General features: G+C 41.3%; 1 protein-coding gene across 1 annotated transcript in view; it reads left to right on the top strand.

Annotated features, from left to right (window-relative positions):
• Window positions 1-2,563: 2,563 nt before the first annotated feature.
• The window catches only part of NPFFR2 (neuropeptide FF receptor 2), a 92,906-nt gene continuing 86,755 nt past the window's right edge, over window positions 2,564-8,714 (top strand). The window contains exon 1 of the mRNA XM_042934016.1: window positions 2,564-2,603. The gene's annotated coding sequence lies outside the window, so the exon portion shown is untranslated. The remainder of the gene's footprint in view (window positions 2,604-8,714) is intronic.

Below are 8,714 nucleotides of genomic sequence, written 5' to 3'. Positions count from 1 at the left end.
GTGCATTTATTAAATGGCTGTGTTGGAAACAAGAAGCCTGTAAGAGAGGGAAAAGTCATTAGCTACATATGCAGGGTAAATAAACAACAAAAAAATAGAGAATTATGAAAGATGCCAAGAGAAGACACTGTTTCCAAAGAAGTCAAGCCCTCAAAAGCCAAGTAAAAATACTGGCTGAAAAAAAATCCAATGTATTTATCAACATGGAGGATATCGGTGATCTTTGCTAGGCTGTTGCAAAGATGAGACATTTAGAATGAGATCACCAGAAGCTTGATCGGAGCAGGTCGATAAGTGAGCAAGAAGTGAGAAAATGCCAACAGCACAATTGGACTGCAGTTCACAGTATGGCGGTGCCTGGAGGGACTGATGTGGGTGTGTGTACTTAAGGCCTTGCAGGAGCTTTTTATTAAATGGGATGGATCGAGTTGGTTAAGCGTCAGACTCTAGATCCTGGCTCAGGTCATGATCTCACAGTTCATGAGTTCTAGCCCCTCACTGGGCTCTGCGCTGGCAGCTTGGGATTCTCTCTCCCTCTCTCCCTCTCTCCCTCTCTCCCTCCCTCCCTCCCTCCCTGCCTCCCTTGCTCTCTGCCCCTCCCCTAACTTGTATCTGCTCGTTCTCTCTCTCTCTCAAAATAAATAAATAAGTAAATAAATAAACCTAAAAAAAAGTGGGAATAACTCATTTGACAGGGAGATATACAAGAGAGATAGTGTGAGAATGCAGAAATGTGGGAGAGGGTGGCGAGCAAAGCTTACAGTTGTATTGGTGAGCATTAGCTAGTGGGAAAGACAAGCTTTTCTGTTTGAACCAGGTGAGGTGAAGCAGGATGAATGAAAGGGTAGAGGTTAAAGCAGCGTGTGTGGGTATTCAAGGGGAAGTAGAGAAGAGAAAGGGCATCTCAGGTCCTTCTCTGGTTTTATATAATTTTCTCCTGCTATGGACATGGTCTAACATTTCCAGGAGGGTTTGGGGGTGTGGGGTAGAGAATCAGGACAGCAGTTCACACTGTGTCATTTTATATGGTACAGCAAGTGTCTCACAATTTAATGACTATTGCATGGCAAGTTGTGTATTTCTTTTCATTTGTAATAAAATTCTCACAAGCTAGACATTACCTCACTGTCTCATCAAAAACATTGCTATTATTCCTATCATTTTGACGATCTTTTTTTCCAGTAGGAAGAGAGATTGAATGGGATGGTGGTCTACATTTTTTTTTCCACTTCAATTTGAGAATCTCAGATTAATTACAGAATGCCTTCCTCTTTTTAGCTTTATTTCCCTGACGTAATTTATTTTCTAAGCCTTGCCTCCTATTAGTTATCTGTTTAATGTCTTTCTTTTTTTCTATGACTTTCTATGCATAGGGTATCCGGATAAACCTCACAGAAGTGGGAGTGGTGTCTCTACCTTGAACTTGGTGAAGTCTTAGGAGAGATACGTCTTTCTGCATCTTCAACATAGCCATAAAGCAGGTTTAAACACATGCATATCTGAATCAACAACCTTAATTTCAGGGCCGAGGGATCCTATTTTAAAAGGTCTCTTCAAGCAGTTTTTGTATCCCACATTTACCAGGGATTCAGGAAGAAAGATTTAATAGAGAACTGAATTCAGCTTCTGAAGTCCTGCTTTGTCATTTGAAAACTGCCTCGGTGGCTTTGGACAAGCCACTGAACCTTGGAGCCTCTGTGTGGACTGGGGAGTAATTATATACCACCCATTGCTTAATAAGCCCACCCTTGTGAGGATCAGACCTGATAGCAAGCATATGCAAAGGCTTTCCCCACACTTGACCCTGACTGTGTTACTATCTTAAAGTACCTTTAAATGTTCCTTTCTCAGTAATTCTATAAACCTCTAAGTTAATACATTAAGTTTTAGGCATGATCCATTAGCAACTTCCAGCTGAGCAGATTTTCTTGTCACAATCACTGAGCATTCACCCCTGGCTCTCTCCTTGCCCCTTCTAATTCTGATGTGAATTCACATTTCCAGAATTCCAGAGAGGTTTTCTTGCAACCTAAAAGGCCTTTGCAAGGACTCACGGATGTGATGAGAACCTTAAAACAATAGCTAACGTTTATGTAATGTTTAATATGTCCAGGCATTTTGCATATACATGCCCATTTAATTCTCCGATTCCCCAGTTATTATCACCATAACCTCTATCTATATTTTACCAAAGAGGCAGCTGAGGCACAGGCTAAATCACTCGCCCAAGGTGTGGAGAGGCAACTAACCACGCAAAACCAGAGGGCTGCTTTCTTTCCTTTGCTGCACACGGATTCTCAATTTCACAGAAAGTATCCACGTTGCCCTAGGCGGGATGAGAAGAGCTTCTCCTCAATCCCAGCAGCCGGCAGGTGCCCCCTGGAGAGTGACGTTTCAGCTGAAGGGGACGAGGAGGCAGCGAGCGGAGCGCAGAGCCCTGGGCGCCCAGCTGGCGGGCAGCGACAAGCAGGGTTGGAGTGGCGGGGACAGCGGCAGGTGGCGGGAGCCGGGGCCGAGCGGCAGCCCCGGGAGAGGTGGAACCTGTTGCTGAAGCCCGGCCAGGGCTCTCTGGCTGCCGGGACTCGGCCGTTGTGAGGGTGCAGGTAAGGGCGCGGCCAGGCTGGGCTGGGGTGCGCAGCGCTTCCACCGGCTTTGAGGATTCCTGTTTGCGATTGGGGATGGTTGCCTTGGATTTTGCACCTTTCCTCTTTCGATTTTTCCTTAATCCCTCTCCATCTAGTTCCTCAGGCACCCTCTGTGGAATCACTGCCCAGGAGGGTGTCGCTTTGGTCACCAGCCCAACTTTTGGGGGGGGGGGGTCTTTCCCGCCCGGACTCTCCAGGCCACGGATGCCTGTTCCCAGGCTGGCAGAGCTGGGACGCGACGAGAGAAAAGCGGCGCTTTGTTAACCATGAAGTTCAAAAACCCTCTCCAGGGCCGTATTGATACAACTGTTTGATCTCCTCGCAGAGCGTGCTTGTTGCTAGCGAGACTTTACTAAACTGCTCTCTTCACCCGTGGTGATTCTGAGCAATGATCTTTGCGTCTATGGCTGCATCTTGTGCGTTTCGACTTGCCAGAAAGGCTAAAATGTGGTTTCTTACCCTGGTACGGGACACCACAGAGCCCTCGGTGAAGGCACTTGGAGAGATTTTTTTAGCTCTTCTTTGGACTGATCTAGGGTTTCCAGAAATGCTGGTTTAGCCTCCCTTCTACCAAACCACCAGGCATTTTCCAACAGGCAACCCTAGGTCAAGGTTAGGGTCTGGTGTGGGAGAAAAGGAAAATTAATCTGCCCTACGCTGTCGTTTTTGCTAAAGACAGAACTGTAAGGAACGAAAATGTATTTGTTTACTCCCCCCCCCCCTCCCCCATTTCCCCTCGGCCAGATTGTAAATATTTAAAATATTTATTTATTTTAAAGACTTTTAAATATGACGTAAGCTATAAGAAGATGCTGGGTTTTTTTTTCCCGACCAAAATATTTGAGGTTGTGTTAACCACGTGTCTGAATTTCTCTTTCCATCAGACAACCAGATTATTTTCTATTGATAAAATCTGATGAGGGAGGAGGATAAGCCAACAGTGGTTTGTTAACTCTGGATATACTTGTTTTCAGCTAGAATCCTAATTAAACCAAAACACAGCTCATGTAAAATTACCTTAATAATGGTATTTTAAGTTACAGTTCAATTTGCAAAATTGCTGTGAAAAGGCCAAAGATAGAATCACTCTCATGAACAGAAAGTTGTGTGGCCGACTTGTATGTACAGCTCGGTGAGAGTCTTCTGTCTGTTAAAAGCTGTGATAGATTAATCATTTAAGAAAATAGCTGCTTCACTATACACTGCACTATCTTTAAAGGTACACGTATTAAGATATGGATCAATATTATCAAAGAGTAGATATTGTTGTAATAATCTAAACTGTGCTTTCATTATTGCTTGATAAGGACACATTACTCATATATCATTATCCTGTGCTTTTTATCACTGTATAAGGTTTTCTAAACTCCATATAATCCAATAAGATCTTTCTACCAGCCATTTTTTTCTTGATGTTTATAGGTATCTTCAGAAGAGCTTGGATCTGAAACTTATTTTTTCTTCATTTACATAGCACTCTATCATCTTATCTGGCATTTTTATTCTGGAAGATTTTGTGAATGTATTATTTAAAAGTATATGTTAGAAATTTGTTGTTTTATTTTTGATTCTTTTACCTCATAGCTCTTGCCAATCACGCTGCTCACCAATATTTTCTCTCACAGATGTCAGACTATAGAATGTATAGATATGAATTCACTAGTATCAGTGAATAATTTCCTCCTAGAAAATCAGTTCACACAACAGGTTCTTGGCTGTTGTGCGATTCTTTTATGAGAATTCCATGCAAATGTCTCTGTGATAAATATTCATGAACTTTTTCACTGTATTGTATTAAAATATATTTCTAGCTATAGTCAAGATGCAAGATGAGAATTTTGTTCCTCAAAGCTTCATCTACTTAAAAATAGTCATTTTGTTAAATACTATCTATTCTCCTCATTATGAAAAGGGAGAATTGATTGTAGGTGAACCCTTCAAAACTGTCCTATATATTTAAAGAATGCAAGATAAATACAACCTTACATTTCTTAAACATATCTATATGCTCTTCTAACAATCTTAAATTGTTTTCTTAACCACATGATTTCTGTGCTTACCATTAGCCCAGCGTTGACAGCTTATTTTTTTCTTTCTCTTTCTCTTTAGTTTTAAGCTCTGGCTCTATGGGATAAAGTGGCTCTTCAATGAATTTTCTGGTTGCCTTGAAGCTGGGCATTAAGGGTCCAGAGGGTCCCTCCCTCTGCTGAACCAAAGGCAGATGTAAATGTACTGCCCCAGCAATGAGCTGGCATGGTCACCCCAACAGACAGCTGTCTAGCATGGATCTCATGTCCTTCCTGTTCCTTGCGGGATTTTGAGATATGAGCCTTCTAAAAGTGAAGAGATCCGGTTCTCTTCCCCAACAGGCTTCTAACTGGCTCTGTGCCTGAAGCAAATCATTTAATTTTGAGTCTAAAATTTTCTCAGATGTAAAAGGAGTTATGAGTTCAAATAAGATTCCCCGCAATTTTTCACTCCTCTTGGTTTCCTTGTTTCTGTAGTAAGTGGGCGAAGGATCCAGAGGGAGAAGGCTTAGATACCCTTGACACTTGACAGCAGCTATCTCAGGCAAAGCCCTGAAAATCCTGTGACTTCAACGCCTCCTGTGTAAAATGGGCTCTTAAAAGAAGTGAATAGGATGGTGTATATGACGGCTGGATGCTGCCTTGGGCACGTGGGAGATGCACAGTGATATTTTTTTAAGGCACCCATCTGACAAATGTAAAGGTATTTCTGGCTCTGGCCAGGGAGGAGACGAGCAAAGGGCAGAGAAGTCTCTCCTACATGTTCGGATGGTCATTACCGGTATGGCTCCTATGGTAGCAGCCGAGACCAGGTGATGGAAGGTTAGAACCTCAAGCATGTTATGAATGCCTCTTTGATGTCTCCCCAACCCCCACCCCTGCCCCCGAACACATGCAAAAAATCGTGAATCAAGACAGCACAGTCATCAATTTGTTGCAATGCCACACAAGACTGGGAAGACTGCCCTGTTCTAGTTGTCTTGTAAAACTAGCTTCGGTCGTCTGTCACCAGTGAGCACACCTGGTATGTTACATCACGGAATCAGAATAGCAGCACGACCCAAATCACACCATGCCAGTAATTTGGGAAAAGAGAAAAAACCAAACGACCCCTGGAGTGCCAAGAAATTGGCTCTTTCTTTGTTGCCACTGAAAATTTGACGTTTCCAAATATTCCCCAAGTACGTTTCTTATTTGCTTCTTGGGCCGTTGAAAGGGGTCTCATTTAGGTGCCTGCCTAAATGGACAGTCTGGGTCCACTGGAGTCTGGGTTCCAGTGTGACAACAGCAGACTGACATCCTCTGCTAGAACTGACGCCCGTTTCTCCAGTCCCTCACAGAAATCTCCATCAGCCCATGCTTTCAAACCTCCAGAGGTCTACCAAGCACGTTAGAATTTTCTAGCTCTGGCTGCATTCCCACAAAATTTAAAAAATAATAATTTTCCAAATGAGATAGTAATAACTCAACCTGGAGGGAGCTGTAACTATAATATGAAATAATATGCATAATCTCATTCAATTTTTATGATTTTAGATATTAAGTACAATTACGATCCCTGTCTTCTTCATAAGGAAACTGAGGCTCAGGAATCAGTTGCCCGAAGTAAACATATTAACTAGGATGAGGAATCAGGATAATGAACTCAGGTAGCCTTAAAACCCACATGCTTAGGGGCACCTAAGTGACTCAGGTCATGATCTCACAGTTGGTGGGTTCGAGCCCCTTGTCGGGCTCTTCACTGACAGCTCAGAGCCTTGAGCCTGCTTCAGATTCTATATCTCCCTGTCTCTCTCTCTGCCCCACTGCCCCTCTCCCCTGCTCACACAGACTCACACACGCTCGCTCTCTCTCTCTCTCTCTCTCTCTCTCTCAATAAATAAATAAATAAATAAATAAATAAAATTTAAATTTAATTAAAGGTAACTGTTTAAGTTTTTAAATCTTCCTTTCCATTTTATTTCCTGTCCCTGAATTCTTGGCACACTGGTACTGAAGTGAATGTCGGCTTTCTCTAGGAACTTACCTTCTGATCCTTTTTATAAGCAGAGTGTATCAAATTTGTAACAGGCACCCTTTCAGCAGTTTATAGCCTTACCTCTCCTTTGGCTCCTTACTCGGAATCTTCCGGTTATGTCTCTGGAATTCCCTAAACTTCAACAGGTTTGCAATCTTTTTCTGTTTTTTCCGTAGCCATTATATAATTGATATCACTTGATATACTACTTCAGGCTTAAAAGTCTTCGGCTAGAATCCCACGTCTTCGAGGAGGTTCTCTTTGTCCCCGCTTAATTCAGCTGGAGTAGCTATTTCAGATGATTTCTGACATGGAGTGCGCTTTATGCTCCTTAAAGCGAGTGGCCCTACAGGTTCCCTGGCAAGTAAACCCTGAGCTTCCCCAAGTACCCTATCCTCAGCTTGCTTTCCTTGATATTTTGATATTCCAGGTTTTAGCAACTTCTAATTTGTGTTTTCTCACACAAATGAGGCCTTGAAGGTTCTACCACATGCAAAGCCTTCCAGTTGTCTCTGACTTCATCTTTAGCCCTCAGCCTTCTTGTCTTCATTTAGTCCCCTCCAGCCTTGTATGGACCAGGCTTAGTCCTACTTACAGCTTTGGCATTCACTATTCTCCCCGCCTGAGAACGTTGCCTGTCAGAGCTGCACTGGGAGGCATTTTGCCCTGTCAGTTTCAGATCTGCTGTGCCTTCCCACGCCACAGGTCGTCACAGTACCATCTGCTGTCCCGGAGCCCACTTGCTCCTGGAGACTACCTCCATTGACTCGTTGACTTGTTTATGATCTTACTTTTCAGAAAGAGAATCTAAGCTCCATATAAGGAACTATGTGCTTTCATTTTTACCACTGGCTTCAGTACCTAGAACAGAGTCTGGCACCTGGGGAATACTGGCAAATATTTGCTCATTGAAAATTTCATTGCCATCTCCCTATCAGATTCCCCTGCATCTTTCTGGAGGTGCAATCAAGTTACTAAAATTTCAACCTTAGGCTGGTCCCATTCTTCCTTTCTGCTGTTTTCTCCTTTCCACTGATTCTACCTTAATTAAAAGACCAATCCCTATGTATGTTGGAGAAAAAAATTTGAAAAAGCTATTTACCATCGATTGCATTATTTTAATATACATTCAAGCTTTGCAGTATCATTTTATGTTGAATTTTAAGAAAATCTGGGTCTGAACTAGGAAAATATAAATGCCGCATTTACTTTAGATTTAAGTTAAATCTACCCATTCTGTTTTCATCACCATGATAATTTTTCATCTTTAAAGATATTTTATTTAAAAATATGTACATATGTAATTTTATATAAATGTCCAAATTATATCACAGTGCTGTTGCTTTTGAATTTGTAATTTTTCTGTTTCCTTTAACTGCCTTTGTCCACTCCTTATTCTCTTCTGTTTCCATATCACAGATAACCCATGTTAGCAACTGAGTTCTATTATCCTAGATTTTCATACACTTTTATAACCATTCACATACATACATGTGCAAACATGTTTGTGTATACACACATGCACATCAGTCTTTTTGTCATCATTTTTAAGAAACGTGCACCTTATTTTTTCTTACTCATTGATACCTTGTGGAAAGTCTCCATGTCAACCATTATATATGAAACTAAAATTTTACATGTGTGTATAATATTCCATGATGGACATATTAAGAAACAATAAATTCAGCCAATCACCACTTTGTAAACATTCACTTTATTTCCAGAGGTTTTTATTGTCTTCAGTTTTATCACAAAACAAGGTCATAATAAAAATTGTTGATGATTTCTTTTATTTCTAAGTTCAAGGGGTAAAAATATTTATAAGTTTTAAAGTATGTTGCCCTATTGCTTCTGAAGTGTTATATTCACATTTTTACCAGCAAATTATGAAACAATCCATGTCCTTACAGCTATCAATGTTATAATTCTTCAGTTTATAATTGTTACATTTATTTAAATATCTTAACTTGTGAAGTTAGTATCTTTTCATGCTTTTCAGATATGTGGATTTGCTCTTATGTAAAT

Source organism: Panthera leo, chromosome B1 (assembly GCF_018350215.1).
Source record: "Panthera leo isolate Ple1 chromosome B1, P.leo_Ple1_pat1.1, whole genome shotgun sequence".
Lineage (NCBI taxonomy): Eukaryota > Metazoa > Chordata > Mammalia > Carnivora > Felidae > Panthera > Panthera leo.
This window is presented reverse-complemented; position numbering and strand designations above follow the sequence as displayed.